This window comes from Drosophila suzukii, unplaced genomic scaffold, assembly GCF_043229965.1.
Source record: "Drosophila suzukii unplaced genomic scaffold, CBGP_Dsuzu_IsoJpt1.0 scf_13, whole genome shotgun sequence".
NCBI classification, from domain to species: domain Eukaryota; kingdom Metazoa; phylum Arthropoda; class Insecta; order Diptera; family Drosophilidae; genus Drosophila; species Drosophila suzukii.
The window spans coordinates 593124-612613 of NW_027255900.1; positions in this window are offsets into that span (position 1 = coordinate 593124).

Consider the following 19490-nt stretch of genomic DNA (forward strand, 5'->3'; position numbering starts at 1 on the left):
GGAATTATATTTAATTTATATACAATTTGTATTTATATTAAAGTTCATCCCAGTCTGATTTAAATATGAGAATTATTTAATCCAAATAAAAATATGCTGAGTTTGAGGGCGGGATATAATTATTTTAACTATTAAAACCATTCAAATGAAATATTCTATTTACTGGAACTAAATATGAAAATATTTAAAATAAATATAAAAATATAATACTTTTTACTATGGAACATATTTAATTTAATTATTTTGTACTATTTTAACATATTTGATCGAAATTAAAAAATCGTTGGATTTACTACATGATTATTCAAAAAATAATTAACTATTTAACGTTTTCGTTTTTACGATTTTCATGTTAGGATCTAAACCGCAGGGAAAAATAGTTGAAACGTTGGCGAAATAGTGACATTTACGATGTTTTTTCTACCAGTGTAGGCAACCCAAACAAGTATATATATCGATCTTGGATTTAAAAGATGCTTATTGGCAAATTCCTTTTGAGCCAAGTTCTCGCGAAAAGCTTTCTTTTACCATTCCTGGAAAGCCACTCTACCAGTACAAAGTGATGCCGTTCGGGTTGACGAATGCGTCCCAAGCGATGACTCGTCTTATACAAAAGGTGAGTTCAAAAGTAAACAGGACTTTTAAAAAAAAGACAGAACAAATATTTTTTTCGGCAAAATCAATTTATTTTATTCAAAATAGTCTCCTTCTGCTTTAATAAAGCGTTTTGCACGGTCCAAAAGCATCGATTTAGCGTCGCTTGTGAACGGTTGTGTTTTCTCTTGTGCTCTGAATTTTTGTCTATTCTGTGATTTTTTGCGAGTGTTTTGTTTATTTGTTTATTAACAAAGCTTAGTCTAACCGCTGGGTTAGTGTGTTTAGTGTTTTTTACTAGATCTCCCAGTGATTATAGTTATTTTAACATTTATATTAGATTTGTTTAATCTCCTAGCTTTGTTAGTGTAATTTTTATACTCACTAAATTTGCTAAAACTCTTTGATTCTCACTCTCTCTCCCGCTCTATATTACAACTGTAACTTAAACTCTCTCTGAACCTGCCAAATTTCTGGTAGACTTTTGGTGTGCTATTCTCTAGTCTCTCTCTCTCTCTCTCTCTCTTGCTTGCTTTACATTGTAACTGTTCCTGCGTAAAGTTGTCAGTGTCCCACAAGCAACGCTCAATCGATAGAAGATTTATTCTCTCGTGCTCTCTTACATTTAAATTAATACGCGATCTCGCGCTCTTATTTTTTCGTGTTTTGTGCCTTTGTGGAATTTGATCCCAGTGCCAAATTTACTTGAGGTATTTTTCATATATTATTTTATTTTATTTCATTTCCCTTAAATGGCTCTTATCTGCTCTAAGAAAAATTGTTCTCTTTCGTCTTCAACTAAAGACCCTTTTATTTTCTGCTGGCTCTGCGAATCGATGATGAACGTTAAATCCGCAGGATTTACTGGTAGAGTCAAAGACTTCATTGATCGGAATTCTGGACTCATGTGGTCATGTGGATCCGGCAAGGAAATGGTTGTTGAGATGAGCGGCTTTATGAAGCAGACTCGAGACAGCCTTTTGAATCTCTCTGGTGCTTTTAAACAGCTCAATGAGGGGTTCAATACCGTTTGTGCCCAATTTAATAATAAAAAATTACTAACTGAGTCGCCTAAACGTAAAAAAACCAGCTTAGCGGCAGTTAATACGGTCACGGTATCCACCCCAAATCCGAACTTGGTGGCTGCAGCAGTCTCTGTTGACACTGTGGTAAGTGAACCCACTGCGCCTATGGATACAGCTGTTTTAGGTGAAGTCACTGCTTCTCGAGGTCGGGCGGTAAAAAAACCTTCAGTGCCGGCTACGGTGCCGACCGTATCTATAGGTACAGAAGTTACCGTTTCTGGCTCTCAGCTTAGTGAGGTGCAATCTGCTGCTGGGGGACGTAAGAAATTATCAGTTGTTCTACATAGAAAACAATTAATTGTTTCGAGATTCACCCCAGATACCACATCTGAGGATGTTTTGGAATTTATTCGTGAAAAATTCCTATCCGAGAATATTTGAGTTGAACAATTTAGATTTTCATATGCCCGTAGTATATCGTCTTTTAAAATATTTGCTTCGCCTGATGTGTTTAAGGTACTACTTTCTGAAAGCTTTTGGCTTAATGAAGATTTAGTAATAAAAGAATTTGTTCCCAATAAACCGAGAACAAATAACAGACCTTCCACTGCGCCAAAAAACTAAAAAGTTTATTTTTGGCTTATCAAAATGTTAGGGGACTAAATATGAAGCTACCCAAGCTTTATGCTGACTCCTCTGCATTTACTGCTGATATTTTGGCTTTTACGGAAACTTGGCTGAAACCAGAGATATCTGACAATGAAGTTCTGTCAAACAATTTTAATGCCTATAGGACCGATCGCTCCTCACGTAGGGGAGGCGGTGTGCTGATTGCCGTTAGCACTAGCCTAACATCCGAGAGAATTCACTCTGATACTCCTAATGAAATTGAATTTGTTATTGTGAAAGTTTCCTTGGAATCATTCTTAATATTTGTTACATGTTCCTATATTCCACCTGGCTCTGATTTAATAATTTATGAGCACCACCTGTCTGCGATAAAATCTGTTCTATCCCTTCTTTCTAACAGTGACCTTTTGATTGTTTTGGGTGACTTTAATCTCCCTGGTCTCCTCCTACTGACTCACTAGTCGCTATACCTCAATCCGCCCATGATTTTGTAGATGGTCTTCTAGAATTATCGTTACAGCAAGTAAGCTTTATACGGGATTAATTAAATAGACAACTAGATCTTGTGTTTGTTTCAGACCCGTCTGAAGTCACGGTGTCTAGAATTGACGCTCTTGTTGTACCTGAAGACCGATATCATCCAACAATGGAATTGACAATCTGCCTCCCATGCGTTCCCTCTCTCCTTTAGTTTCTCAAACTAAAGTGAGATGTTTCCGAACATGTAACTATAAAAAACTTAACGGCATGATTTCTCAATATAATTGGACAGAATTGTACAATTGCATGGATATTGAAAGTGCCACTGAACACTTCTATATAGTGTTAAATACCTTTTTTAATGAATGCGTTCCTGATAAGTTTCCTTCAAAGACAAACAGGCCACCTTGGTTTACCAATGCGCTTCAAAGACTTAAAAACCTTAAGACAAACACTTATAAAAAGTATAAGAAATCGGGTAAGCCATCTGATTTTTCGAAATATGTGGTGGCTCGATCGGATTTTAATGTTCTCAATAGTCATTGCTATTCTATGTATTTAAGTCGATGTAAATTTGAATTTTCAAATGATCCGAAGCAGTTTTATAACTTTGTCAATGCCAAGCGTAAGTCGTCAGCATTGCCTTCATCGGTACGTTTTAACTCAATGGAGGCATCGACGGATTCTGAAATTGCTGATTTATTTGCCGAGTTTTTCCAAACTACTTATAGTTCGGCTGCTTGGTCAAATTCTAACTACCCTAAATTTCTCTCGTAAGAGACTTAGAAAAAACAACGCCAACTTATTCTCCCGGCCCTGATGGACTCCCCGGGTGTTTGCTTAAGTTTTGTGCGTCAACCATATGTAAACCGATTCTTAAACTTTTTAATTTGTCTATTTTATCGTCAGTTTTTCCTACTATCTGGAAGGACTCTTTTTTCATTCCACTTCACAAAAAGGGTGCGAAGGCGGATGCCCAGAATTACAGAGGTATTTCTAAATTGTCGGCAATTCCTAAAGCATTTGAACGTATTATTACTTCTCATTTGCAACATTTATGTTCCTCGCTAATATCACCGTGTCAGCATGGTTTTGTTAAGCGAAGATCGACCACCACCAACCTTCTGGAATTGTCATCTATTGTAATAAATGGATTTAAGAATAAAATGCAGACTGACGTTATATACACAGATTTTAGTAAGGCCTTTGACTCTGTCAACCACTCTCTTCTCTTATTCAAATTAAATCGGCTTGGGTTTCCATGTAATCTATTAACTTGGATTTCAAGTTATTTGAATGGTAGGACTCAGAGGGTTATATTCAAGAACGCTGCCTCAAAACTGATCTATGTGACATCTGGAGTGCCTCAGGGTAGTTCATTTGGGCCCTTTGCTGTTTACTTTGTTTATTAACGATCTTCCCTCTATCATAACACACTCTCGTGTACTAATGTATGCTGATGATGTTAAGCTTTGTTTATCACATAATGATATAGCGTCGGGTTTCAACTTACAGTCAGATATTGATTGTTTTCAGGGATGGTGTGAGTATAACCTTGTAAATTTGAACTGCCTTAAATGCAACGTTATGACTTTTCACAGGGGTACTCCTACTTTTGTTAGTTACTCTCTTCAAAATACGCCACTCGACCGTATATATTCAGCTAATGACTTAGGCGTTCTTCTGGACCCAAAACTTAAATTTGACTGCCACATAATGTCCACTGTCAGCAAGGCCATGAGTGTTCTTGGGTTTATAAAGCGTTGGTCAAAAGAATTTGATGACCCTTATACAACCAAATTATTATTTACCTCCCTTGTCCGTCCTATTTTGGAATATTGTTCTTCGGTTTGGAGTCCACAATATCAAGTGCATATTGACCGTATTGAGTCGGTACAAAAAAAATTTCTTCTCTTTGCCCTTCGTAGTTTGAACTGGGATCAAAACATAAGGCTACCTTCCTATCAGAGTAGATTACTATTGCTTAATTTACCTACCCTTGCAAATCGTAGAACAATGCTTGGTACTATTTTTATGCAAAATCTTATAAGAGGTGATATTGATTCTGTAGAACTTGTAAACCGCCTAACTTTCAATGTTCCTGTTAGACTAACACGAAATTATTATCCCCTAAATTTGCCACGATGTACATCTAATTTTTGTCTGCACGAGCCCTTTCCCGTTCTATGTAATAATTATAACAACCTTTATCATTTAGTTTGCACTTCAACTTCTATCCCGGTATTAAAAACTAATATTTTAACTCATTTTCTTCATTCTTAGATGCTTCTTTTATTTTCATTTGTGTCCCGTCTCTATTTTGTTTTTTGTATCTTCCTCGCGAACTCGTATTTTTTGCCCAAATTGATAAAAGGGCCCCGCGCGTAACAAGAATGTGCTTGGTGTCGTTGGGCCACTTGTTTGTACTGCTCGTAGTGCATCAACGTCCATCATATATAAGAAATATCTTAGTTTTGTTGCAGAATGTCCACATACCATAGACGTGCCAAATGATCAAGTTCTACGAGAGCACAATTTCAGTCCCCACGGTAATGTCAATTTTATCGCAAAGGGGAGTGTTAAGCAGCATCAAGAAGAGGAGAAGGACCTGAATCACAAACATGAGCCGCAGATGAAGGAAAGATCCACCTTGGTCAATGATTTGTTAGGTGCTTCCTATACAATTCGGTCAAGGGCTGACCGACATCACGACTTAATTAAGGGTACCCCTCAATGGGGGGGAGAATGTTCGTACCCAAAGGTACTCAACATGACCACACCCAACAAATCAAGCAGTAGCCAAGTTGGGAACAGTAAAAGGCGCTCAGTAGCACCCACTGCATATGAGAATGGCTGATCAGCATATTATATGTCTCACTAACTCACCGTCTCACCGACTCAACGGCACACTGACCGGCCAATGCAGTCAGCACATTTTGCAGTGTCTGCCGAGCTAACCACACAAACTGCTACCATAATCAAAACTCCCTGACCTACCTACCTACTTTAGAATATAGCTCATTCACTAATCACTACACTAAACTTCCGTGTTCCAAGTAGTATATAAACATGTACCAAATGAAGAATAAATCAGTTATCAACACACCTCTTAACTCCGCGGTTCTACTTCCTACCTCTGGGAATATAGTTCGTAATACACTATCTCAACGAGCAGCTAACCACGTTAGCTCAACCTCATCGCAGTTCCCGCATTGCCTGTGGTCGGGCATTATTGTAACCATCGTTACCATTGCCGCGACGTGATCGTCTTGCAAGTGTCTACTTTAGATAGGCACAAACAACGCTGTTTTCACGAGGACTATAAATTACTCCTTGCCAAGAAACCCCTAAGGAACCGATCGCAGCTGATCAAACTTGCACCAATGATAGACGAAAACTACTTGCAAAGGGTAGCCGGATGACTGACCAATCGCAATTGTCACGAGAGGCAAAACACCCAGTTTTGCTACCAAAAACGCACCGAATCTCAGCGCAGGTCGTGGAACACGAGCACCGAGTAAATCTTCACCCTGGCGTTTCCTCTCTATATTATTCTCTCCACGGAACCGTGAACGGAAACCCCAGTAAATAAAAAGTCCGGGACAGCCAGCGGGTATCCTGCAACGAAGCAATACCGACGATGCGAATTGTTCAGCCGCACCTATATATTCGTGTTACACAAACCCATACCCAACACATCATCTCCCCATCTTCCCTACCACGAAAGGGTCCCGAAAGGGCCGCATCCCTTCTGCGTTTAAAGCCCAGTCTTACAGTCCGACGAGCTTACTATCCAGATCCTAAAGTGGCGATATTTCCAATACGTCTACAGTGCCGCTATCGAGAAAATGTGTCGACAAATATGGGTAGAACCGAAGCATTCCTCGTTCCAGCGTATCTTGTTCCGCAACATCGAGGAGCACATTCGAGATCTAGAACTAGAGACGGTAACTTTTGGAGTCAATTGCGCACCATTCCTGGCCATTCGAGTCATGCAACAGCTGGCAACTGACGTGCAGCTCCGCCATCCAAGAGCGAGCAACGTCATTTAAAATCATATGTATGTAGACGATGTCTTTTCGGGAGCTGACTCCGCAATGGACGCTAAGCTCAATGTTCGTGAGCTACAAAGTGCTCTATATTCCACGGGCTTTCCATTGAGAAAATGGACCCCGAACCACAAAGAAATATTAGCTCATATCCAAAGCGATCATCTTCTGACAACAGACTTCCTCGAGATCGACACTGAGAGCACAGCCAAGGCTCTCGGCGTAGGATGGAAGGCGACGTCCGATGAGTTCTTTTTCGTCCTACCAGATTTAGCAACGGAAATCTCCCCCACGAAACGCCAAGTCCTTTCACAAATTGCCAAGCTCTTTGATCCAGCAGGCTGGCTCGCTCCATTTGTTGTGTGTGCCAAAATCTTTATGTAAGAGATTTGGCTTCAGGATCTAGATTGGGGCGATAAACTTCCAATTGAGCTGTGCCAAAGGTGGAATAGCTTTCTCCAGAGCTATTCGGTCCCAGACCAGGTCAGAATACCCAGATGGATTTCCTTCCGTCCGGAGTTCCGCGTAGAGCATCACGAATTCTGTGACGCCTCGCAAAAGGCATACGGAGCTGCGATTATGTGCGCGTAGAAAAGGGCCATAAGACGATGGTGAACTGGCTCACGGCCAAGACGCGTGTGGCGCCAGTCAAAACGGTGTCCTTCCCAGGCCGGAGTTATGTGGGGATCTCCTTTTGTCCGAGATGGCCGAAGCCATTCTTCCTAATATGCCGAGGCTGACCTCAAAACTCCATGGTTAGTCAACAGGGTGACGAAGATAACCGAGTCCACAGAGGCAGCCAATTGGTCACACGTTCAATCCTAACACAATCCAGCTGATTTGGCTGGTCGAGGAGTTCCCCTTCAAGTGCTAGTGCATAGCCCGCTATGGTGGCTATAAAAAATTATACCGGAAAAGCTTGTCTCATTACAAAAGGGTATGTGTTGGTTTATATCTGTTTTTCTACATAGGCCATCCATCTAGAGCCTACATCCGACTTCACGACTGAAAAGTTTCTTGCCGCCTTCGCTCGTTTCGTATATAGAAGAGGGTGTCCTCGCCAAGTCCAGTCCGACAATGGAAAGACCTTCGTCGGCGCTTCCACCGTGCTTCCCGAGACTTCCTGCAGCCGATAAAGAGTCTGTGACCGATGCGTATAGTCATCAGCAGCTCACCTGGCCATTCATTCCTCCTGGGGCACCCCATATGGGCGGCCTATAGGAAGCTGGTGTCAAGAGCTTCAAGACCTTGTTTAACAAGTCCACCGCTACACGGAAGTACACCTTTGAAGAGCTGTCCACCCTCCAAGCGAGCCGCTATCTCCAATGTCCGAGGATCCAACTGATCTCTTAGCGTTGACACCAGGGCACTTTCTTGTCGGTGGAACTCTTCTATCCATGATGAGCGGTTCCATCGGCCAGCCACCATTTCCTTAATCCTGGGCGCGGACGTCTACCCGAAGGTGATACAGCCCGGCTTCCACATGGTCGATGAGGGACTGCCAGTAGCCCAGAAAACGGTGTTCGGGTAAATTCTCTTTGGCGCCTGTACGCAGGCTTAAGGCGTAGGCGACTGGCTGAGGCTCCGTCTCTTTTTGGAACGCTAGCGATTGAAAGTGAACAATTTGCGCAACTTTCTTTCGGTCAACGGGGCACTTCGCGTATCGTGTGGTTTCTCCCCAACAGCTCGACGCAATCCGCCGCATCCAACGTATGCCAGCCGCACCAGCAGCAAACCACCAAAGCCCAGCACAGCAGTTCCCGCCGCTGCCTCCCGCTACCCGCTAATATTCTTCGTTTTGGGGGCTTTTCACTTATTCATTTTCATCAAATTTTCGTTTTTATTAAATGCGGTAAGTCGCCAGGCTAATTTTGTTAAACTTTCATTCCCTTTGTTTTTTTGATAATGGGGAAATAATGCCGGAGTTTTGGCAGCTTATCGCGAACCTCAAACACTTTTCGCAATACACAAAATACACTATAAAAGAACATATTAAAAAAAAACATGACTTATGATAAAAAAAAAAAAAAATTTTCGGCTCTATCCGACATTTTGGCTGTTCTTTTCTTCCCTCTTCTTTTCGCTAATATGTGAGGTTAAATGTTTTTTCCACTGGTTTTTCAGCAATGAATTTCTCATCCCTCACTGACCCAATTTAATGGGAGTCTTTGCAGATTGTTTCCCAGCCTTAAATCGAAGTTAGGGACAGGGTTAAATTAACACATCACGCCTGCGGTTTTTCTGAGCGGATCTGTTGTAATTTAGCTTGAGTATTGAATAATAGCTTTATTTAGAATAATTGATACAGAGATTAAGTTTTACACATTCGTTGGCGATAGCGGTGGGCAGAGAAAAGGGAAGAAGACAATCGTTAGAGAAGTTACATTATACGATGACTTTACTATCGATAGTTCGGTATACGATATGTGAATGTAGATAAATACGGTTCCAATTGTATTTCCAATACTTCCCCTCAATTGGTAAGGCGTTGATCGACTGAACTTATACCCAAGGCTGTCTTGCAGGTATTGTGTTTTGAAGCACCCAGTCCCTTTGTCAATATGTCTGCTGGCATCTCGGTTGTTGGAATGTAGTTTACTGAAACAGTCCCTTCTTCAACCAGTTCTCGGATGAAATGGTGGCGGATGTCAACATGCTTGGTGCGTTTGTGGAACACGGGGTTGCGTGTAAGTTGGCCAGCTCCTTGATTGTCGTTGTAGATGATGGTCGTCTTCAGTTTGCCCAAAACTTCTTGTAGAAAGCTTCTAAGATGAACAGCTTCCTTTGAGGAGTCAGACAGTGCCATATACTCTGCTTCTGTGCTTGCTAATGCAACCGTCCGTTGCTTTCGGCATTCCCAGGATATTGCTGCACCTGCAAACGTAAAAGCAAAACCTGAAAAAGATCTGCGATCATCAATGTTGGCGGCCCAGTCAGCATCGGCGTAGCCTACAAGTTCTTTGCCACTTCGTTTGTAAACCAGGCAACAGTTCTGAGTGCCTTTTAGGTAACGTAATACCCTTTTCGCAGCAATCCAATGTTGCTTTCCAAAGTTAGTATTGTATTGACTCAGTGCACTCACTGCAAATGCAATATCAGGGCGCGTTGATCCTGCCAACCACATTAGGGCTTCTTTCTCGTCTTCGGTTTTTGGACACATTTCAGTTGACAATTTCTCATTCGTGTTGATTGGTGTATTCACGGGCTTACAATTCTCCATATTGAACCGTTTGAGAATATCTGCGATATATTTTTGCTGGCCCATGGTAAACTCTGTTTTGTCTTTGTTTTGTTTAAACTCGATGACAAGCAATACGATAGCTTACCCAAATCTTTCATCTGGAACTTGTTGGATAATTCGCGCTTCAATTGTAAAAGCATTTGGGTGTTATTGGTCGCAATTATGAGGTCGTTTACATAAAGCGATACAATCGGGATTCCGTTTTGCTCATTTTTCATGTACACGCATTTGTCGGCGGCGAGTGGCTTAAGGTTCAGTTCTTTGAGTTTACTATCTAGCTTTTTGTACCACTGTCGTCCACTCTGCTTTAGGCCATATAGAGCCCTTTTTAACTTACACACTTTTTCGGGTCCATACATTTTTTTTCTTTAGCTGTCAAGATTTCTTGGAATTCAGGTGGGACGGTGATGTAAAGTTCTTCCTCAATATCTCCATTCAAATAGGCGCTATTGAAGTCGAATTGATGAAGATCCAGTCCGAGTTCCGCAGCTAGAGCTATTACAATTCGAATCGAGCTCATTCTGGACACTGGGGAGAAGGTCTCATCATAGTCAAGTCCTTCGCGTTGGGTGAATCCTTTAGCAACCAGGCGAGCTTTACGGCAATTTACCCTTCCGTCGGGTAAGTACTTTGTTCGAAGTACCCATTTCGTTTCGATAACCCTATGTTTCTTCTGCCGATCAACAACTTCCCAGGTATTGTTCATTTTCAATGACCTGTACTCGTTTATTAACGCCTCCTTCCATTCGATGGCATTTGAACCTTTAAGTGCTGCGCTCGCAGTTAGTTCCTTTGGGTTCGTTGCAAGTGAAGTGGCTTCGTGAAACACATCTTCTGAGTCGGAATCAAACTGCTGATTGGGTGTGTCGATCTGGTCTGCAAGTATTTGATTGTAAATTAATCTGGGTCTTCCTGGTTTACCTGTTAACAGCTTCCTTGGCCTTCCACGACCACGTTTTACAGGCTGTCTATCGTCTGGCTCATTGTCCTCTGACTCAGGATCTTCTGGTTGGATGCTTTCGTTGTCATCTTGGTCATTTTCCGATTGATTGTCTGCTACCGCCTCAATGTTGACATCGATCTGGGGTTCAATGAACTCTTCGAACTTATACTCGTGCCCAAATAGATTTGTGAAAACGACGTCTCGGCTTTTAATTAACATTTGGTTTTTTCACATCGTACAGCCTATAATCTTTGTCGTCGGTGCAGTATCCAACGAATACGCATTTCTTGGACTTTGGGCTGAACTTACTCTTTGATCGTTTGTCCAGTGAATATGCAATTTGACCGAATTTTTGCATATGCCTTACAATTGGGATTCGATTGTTCCATAGCTTAAAAGGCGTTTCTCCACATAGGCTTCTAAAAGGACATCTGTTTCTTATGTAGTTTGCTGTGTTTACTGCTTCAGCCCAGTAGCTCGCAGGAAGTGCGGCCTACAACATCAGGCAGCGAGCCATTTCCACAAGGGTCCGGTTCTTACGTTCGGCTGTACCATTTTGTTGAGGAGTATATTCTACGGAATACTGGTGCTTTATTCCCTGGGCTGCAAGATAACTTTTGAAGTCATTATTAGTGTATTCTGTACCGTTATCTGACCTGATTGTTTTTATCTTCTTTCCAGTTCGCCGTTCAACATAGTTTTTGAATTCCTTAAATTTCTGGAACACTTCAGACTTGCTTTTGATAGTGTAGAGCTCGCACCATTTTGAGCAATCATCGATGAATGTCAAAAAATAGCGGCTGCCGCCGTGGCTATTTACACGCATGGGACCGCATACATCGCTGTGGATTAGTTCTAGTACGTCTCTTGCCCTTGAATTTGATACTGGACTGCTTCCCCTTGATACATACTTCACAAATTGGAAGAGTCTCCTTGAGGTTTACTTTGGCTCCTTGTACTTTACCTTTTCTTATTAGTTCTCTTAGGTCCGGCTCATTAAGATGGCCGAAACGTTCATGCCATTCTTTGATGCTATTTTGCTTACCTGCAGCGATCTGGCTGCATTCGTGTTTTTCTTCTATGTGGTATAAGTCCAATTTGCGAGGAGCGGTGAACACTATTTCTCCTCCTGTAGCTCTAATTATTTCAGCTTTCTCCTTCTTAAAAACAATATTGAAGACGTGACCACATATTTTTGAGACCGATAAGAGATTGGTCCTTAAATCCGGCACATAGAGCGTGTTCTTCAGGCTGGCGGTGAACTTGTTGTTTGGCGAGAACTGCACGGATCCATATCCTTTTATATCTGTAGCCGCATCATTTGCCAGTTTGAGCTTCGGGCCTTCTGCAGGCTCAAGATTCACGAACATATTTTGTTGTGAGCACATGTGTGACGTTGCTCCAGAGTCTAGACACCAGTTACTGCAATCACTGCTTGTATGATAAGCTGCGTTGATGTACATGCTATCATTCTGGTTCTTTATTGGCTTCGACCTGCACTCAGCTGCACGGTGACCGACTTTTCCGCAGCTGTAACATTTAAACTTAAACTTTTGATTAGTGCTTAATTCTTTCGGTTTGCTGTTATTATACTTCGTGTGTGCCAACAATGCTCCGGGCGTCGACTCGCTTTGATTTCTGTTTCTCGTCTCGTATTCGTCTAATAACTTTATTTTAAGTGCCTCCGTTGAGATTAGGTTTTCCTGCGTTTCAATCGCGATTCGAAACTGTTCATATTCCTCAGGGATACTATACAGTAGCAAAATGGTTAACAGATCGTCAATATTCATGAGATCAACTTCGTTTATTTTGTCTACTAAATCGGAAAACATATCTATGTGGCTTCCCATGTCTCCGCCTGCATTCATTTTTAGTAGGATCAGGGATTTCAACAGTGCGGCTTTACGGGCTGGCCCTGTAGATTGGTAAGTGCTATGCAGCTTCTTCCAGACATCGTTTGAAGTCTCGCAGTTTTTTGTATGTCTTAGTTCCGATGTTGACATGTCCAAAATGAGATCGGACTTAGCCTTTGCATCTTCGTTTATCCACTGCGTGTCGTTTGCTTCGGGTTTTAAATGAGTCCCGTTCACATATTTCCACGAGTCGTTCTTGACTAACAAGGCCTGCATTTGTATTTTCCAGGTGTCGAAATTATCTTTGCCCAAGGGCTCTATGCGTATACTAGCAATACTCATTATACCCGTTACTCGTAGAGTAAAAGGGTATACTAGATTCGTCGAAAAGTATGTAACAGGCAGAAGGAAGCGTTTCCGACCCCATAAAGTATATATATTCTTGATCAGGATCACTAGCCGAGTCGATCTAGCCATGTCCGTCTGTCCGTCTGTCCGTCTGTCTGTCCGGATGAACGCTGAGATCTCGGAAACTATGAGAGCTAGGCTATTGAGATTTGGCGTACAGATTCCTGAGCTTCTTACGCAGCGCAAGTTTGTTTCAGTAGACTGCCACGCCCACTCTAACGCCCACAAACCGCCCAAAACTGTAACTCCTACAGTTTTGATGTTAGAAAGAAAATTTTAACTGAAATGTATTGTTCTCATCAATACCTATCGATTGACTTAAAAAAAGTTTGCCACAACCATTTAAACGCCCACAAACCGCGAAAACCTGTGACGCCCACAATTTGCATGCTAGATAAAAAATTGTAACTGAAATGTATTGGTGTCGTCAATACCTATCGATTGATCCAAAAATAAATTTGCCACGCCCACTCTAACGCCCATAACGCTTAAATCTGTCTACCGCCGGTAGGTGGCGCATTTTAATCTCGTTTTGCTGCTTGCATATCTCTATTTCCCTTTGAGTAACGGGTATCTGATAGTCGAGGTACTCGACTATAGCGTTCTTCCTTGTTTTTCTTTATAATTTGCGTTTAGTTTTGCTACACAAGCAACTATTTCACGAAGCTACACAAGCAACGAACACTCTTCTTCTTCTTTTTATTTTTCTATCACCAATTTGACGCCTTCTGGTTGCGTTTAGTTTTGCTACACAAGCAAACTTTTTTCACGAAGCTACACAAGCAACGAATACTCTTCTTCTTCTCGATCGCCAATTAGACGCATTCAGTCTTGTCCCCAGAAGTCTCAAATTCTTGCACATGCATATGTATGTGCGCGTCGGCAATTTCACCACAAATTAAAATTTTTGCCTTTTAATCTCTCTGTTTGTTCAATATCTTTCTGCTAACTATTTTCTGGCGCAGTGGAAGCGTGCTGGGCCCATAACCTGTTGTAATTTAGCTTGAGTATTGAATAATAGCTTTATTTAGAATAATTGATACAGAGATTAAGTTTTACACATTCGTTGACGATAGCGGTGGGCAGAGAAAAGGGAAGAAGACAATCGTTAGAGAAGTTACATTATACGATGACTTTACTATCGATTGTTCGGTATACAATATGTGAATGTAGATAAATACGGTGCCAATTGCATTTCCAATAGGATCATAAGTCGCGGCGACACTGGCCGCCCTCTTCCGAATATTACTCCAATGTGAATTTCTCGTGCGCTCAGCTGGCTGAAGTCCCGCTGTAATCGAATATCGTAATTTGGTTTTCTGATAGCCGAGCACCTAAAAGTCACATAATGTGCTGCTGATCAGAAACCCTTTAGTTTATCTTTTCTTTCTATCTCACCCTCTCGTAGGACTCGGCCGGAAGTATTTAATTCGGTTGCCTTTGCCCTTTCAACCTCTTCCAGAGTTTGGCACAATTGACGGCTAGTCACAAGACTTTTATCTATCTCTTCAACTTTTCTGACTACTTAATCGGTAACAGATTTAGATGGAAATGATGGATGGATAAGGATTTATCATCCCTTAAGTGTTGCACTTTCCATTCTCGTTATATAGTCCGTAATAGGAAGGACCTAGCTTCCTAACTACATTAGCTTACTGTTAAAACATTTCTGGGCGTTGCTCTGTGCGAAGTTTCTGGAGCAGATTTCGTGTCCGACCTTCATTTCCTTTAATCGGCTCCGCAGGTTTTACCTTCTTGCGTTGTCTGGCTTAAGTCTAGTTGTAGAGTGTCGGGTTGGCTAGGGAATACGTCACCGCTTATCAAACTCAGTTTGAGGAAAAGCTTTAAATCTCAACCGTTGAAAATTTTGTTCTGAGCGAAACACAAGAAATAGGGCGAATATCCAGTACTTCTCTGTATCGAAGCTCTCAGCAAACCGCTTGTTTCTCCCAGGTGCATATCCCAATTAGAGTGTTCAGTACGTATATAAGCTTTAATGGCTGACAAGATGGATCTGCTCAAACGTTCGCTTGCATTGGCATACAAGTGTGAGATACCCCAAATCGGATCAAGAAAGCTTTAAAGTAGCCTCCTTTGAACTGTGAGCCGTTGTTGGTCAAAGCAGTTTCGGGAACGCCGAATGTCTTCATTCATTTATTTATTAATTTATATCCTAACGCTACAAGTAAAGACTTACATTTATTGCGTTAGTCACATCGGATTGAGTAAAGAATGTTAAAATAAAAAAAATAATTTAAATGTTCTAGTTAAAAACTAATAGTTGTTTTTACAATTTGAGTATTAGTTTAAGTATAAGTTTTAGTTAAATTATAAGTTTAAGTGTGAAACCATCTTTAAGCATGCATAAATTCTTTGATTTTAAAGATAAACTGAGACGCGCTTCTAATGGTTTTAAGACCATAAGATAGATGGTTCCATAGGCGAATAGCATTAACATATAATGTACTTTTTCGAGCATAAGGTTTTATATCTAGGGATAATAAAGTTTTGTGTTCTTTGAGATTGAGATGATTCTGAAACAAGTAACACGGTTCGCGGGTGCACACAATCTTTTAAAAATAAATTAATGTCTAAAGGTCAATCCACTGACTAAGGCTAAGGTCAAGAATACTACTAACTAGGTAGGAAGTGTGTTCAGTGCGACGAAGATTAAACACATAACGGACGATTGAATTACAAGCAACAGTAAATTTTTGCGTATCCTGAGTGTCGCAGTGCCCAAAAATCTCAACACCATAAAACAGGGTGGGAAATAAAATTGTTTTGGCACTAGCACTGAGAAATAGAAAGCTGTCTCAGAAGCCCTGTTTGTTTTTTCTTATCCACACTCTAACCAAGAAAATGGCTCCCCGTCCACGTAGCGCTCAGGCATTGGATAGCAGACGTACGAGAGGTACTCAATCCTACCGATGCCGAGTCTGCCGCGGAATCTATCCTCTTCGGAAGTGTCAGAGGTTCCTAAAGCTGAGCGCAGAGAAGCGACTGCGAGCAGTTCTTATAAGCAAGTACTGCGCAAACTGTCTAGCACACGAGCACTCCACTGGGAGCTGTCGTAGCGGTGACCGGTGCAGAACGTGCGACTGAAACCATCACACGCTGCTCCACATGCACTAACTTGTTTCCCGGAAAAATTCCGGCTCCCAGCAGCGTTCGCGCCGCAAGATCCGCCAACTCGCCAAACGCTTGCCCCTCCACCGCGCTCGACACCAGCTCCTCGACACCAGCTCCGTCGCTCGCGGCACTTCTCCAACGTCATATCGTCAACGTCCTCCCGACTGCTTTGGTGATCGTCGAGACCGGGGAGAAGACATTCGACACCTCCGCACTCATCGATCCGTGCACCCCGACAAGCTCCATCGATGCATCCCTGGCCATCTCGTCTCCCCTCCGTGAAGTCTCCGCTGCGCTTTGGAGAACTCAGCTTAGACTTAAGCAGTTCGGTTTTGTCAGTCAATTGAATAAACCACGGTCGCTCCCCCGCTTAATTTTGTAAAGTGAACAATTTGCGTAACTTTCTTTCGGTCAACGGGGCACTTCGCGTGTCGTGTGGTTTCTCCCAAACAGCTAGCGCTAGCTACCCCGCTACCCCCCGCGTACAACGGGTATCTGATGTTCCATGTGTTCGCTCATCTGCTTTGGAAATATGTCTGATCCATGTTAACGTGTTATTAAAGGTGATACCCAGGATTCTTAATATTTGATTGGGCTATTGCAAATCATTAAATTCGGGAGTTGCGTAGTGTCGAAGGGGTTTGTGTAAATAACAATACACTTTCTTTTTTGTGTGATTAGACATAGTTCGTTTTCGATGGCACATCATCAGCGTATAAATGGACAGAACATTAGGTAAGTCATTAACATAGATTGAAAACAATAAGGGCCCTAACACAGAACCTTGGGGAACACCTCTAGTCACCGAAACAAAGCGTGAAGTACGCGACCCAGAAGAGCATGACTGCAGAGTCTGAAAAATTGAAGAGGTTCTTTAGTTTGGTGCATAGAATACAATTGTTGACGGTGTCGAAGTATATTCCGCCAGTAATTAGTATGGAAACGCGGCTTCTGGGACAATTAGCATAATAATGGCCCCCGGCTTCCCTCCACCCACATATTAACGCCCGTATACGTTCTAGGACAATTAGCATAATCCAATAAATAAACTGATCATAAAAATGTCGCGATCATGTCCATAAGTATACTTAATTGCCCCAATCAGCTCCACATCTCCATGGGACAATATTAATCATGTGTCCTTCCCGTCATTATGTGCAATTAATAGTCACGTGAGAAAGGTGCACGTGAGAAAGGTCGCACAACCATAGTATCCAAAAGTGGTTATCTTAGAGGAACATATCCGAACATGTTGGGGAAAGGTATGATCACATACCCTTTTGCCTCATTATCACAGGTGTTGCTGTGAACGTGAGAAAGGTCGCACACCCAAAGTAACCAAATATGCTTATCTAAGAGGAACATGTCCGATCATGTTGGGAAATAATGTTTTCTATGATTGTGGTTGTTGATGTGGAATATTTTCAAACATACATTTTTGTTTCCGCCACAGAACGTTTAACTGGTAAATGGTCTAAGATTCTCTCCTTTCTTTTACTTCCAGAAATGGGTCATAAACATGTCATAAAAGGTATTCAAGCAAGAGCTACCCGAACATGTGCACCTGTCCGCAAAAAGAGGGACACAAGCACAAGCCTGAAGGCGCTCGCTCATTGACAAGATCAAGGGCCTCACGCCAACGACCTCACGGCTGACTGCTAGCTTTAATACGTCCCATAATAGGGGTTGAAATAACGACCGCGCAACAACTCGCAAGTAGCCGACATATCTCAGTCAAGGAAATATTTTCAATTCACCGTAACTGTAATTTTATCTGGAAATAAAATATCAGAAGTTTACTTTGTAGCATAATAATGCATTTGTTTGTGCCTAACCGAAGTAGACACTTCTGGGTCACACCGCGGGACAAGGGAGTGATGAGAACTTGTAGCTGGCACGGGGACGCTTTGCTGGCAGGACGATCGCTTCGCGGCAATGGTAACGATGGTTACTGCGATGCCGGACCACAGGCGATGCTGAGCTGCGCTGAGGTTGAGCTAACATGGTTAGCTGTTAGTTGAGTTAGTGTATTACGAGCCCTATTCCCAGAGGTAGGAAGAAGAATCGCAGAATTATGCGGTGTGTTTACAAAAAGTCGTAGTTTTGAGATCATATCCACCTCGTTTCTTGAACATAGTTTTTGTGTTTAGAATATCAATGTCAAAATAATGTATGTGAACGGGTGTTTCTGTCGATTAGGAGAAGCTGGACAGCTGTTTTCTGGCGACTCTGAGATGCAGTGGACAACAGCAGTTTTAACAGCGAATGTTAGATTTCTGCTGCTAATGTTAGCAGCACAACACTACGAAGAAGCCATAAGGAGAAGCTGGTCGCGATTATATCCGAGCTTTTATATTTCCTAATTTGTAAATCAAAGTTAGCAATAAGTCAAAGATTGAATGTATACAAATGAATACAACTGGTGAAGTTCAACATATTTCCGAGTTTTTATTACAAAGTGTGTGAAAGACCCCCAGAGTAGACTTCTGCTCAACTTTGACGATCGGGTGCGAATCGTCACAACATTTTGGTGGCCCATGAGGGGAACATACACTCATAACTTCATCAGCTTCCAATATTTGTAAACATACTTCAATCTTTGTCCTTACTTGTTTGCAAATCTATTATTAATTTAAACCAGCAAAGTTACGCAACCTTTGCAACGTACATCGCCATAACGGAGCCTCGAATAACGGAGGAATCAAGAAGTCGAGGAGAATAGCGGATTCAACCCATGCCTATTGCCATCTCATGCGACACACTAGTCTCGTGAAGTTTGCCGTCCCCTTCCTTCAAATCTTGATCGCAACACGAGCGGAACGACTGAAACAGGTGAGTGTGTTTGTGAGAGTATTTGTGCATGGTTTTTCAAAGCAGAGTACAATAGAAAAACATTAAAATGGGTAAAAATGAAAGTAATGGTAGTGATTTGGCACAACAGAACTCGGCACCTTTGGCTGTGGTCGAGCCTTTTGCAGACGTACGCAATGCAGATGGAGTTATCTTCCAGGTTGACCCAACTAATTAAAAATGCTAAAAAGGACGGTCAAATAAAGAAAACTAAATCCTACTATGAGTTTCGCCTCAACAAGCTCAACGAGCTTTCAAAACAATTTTACACAAATCATCAAGCAC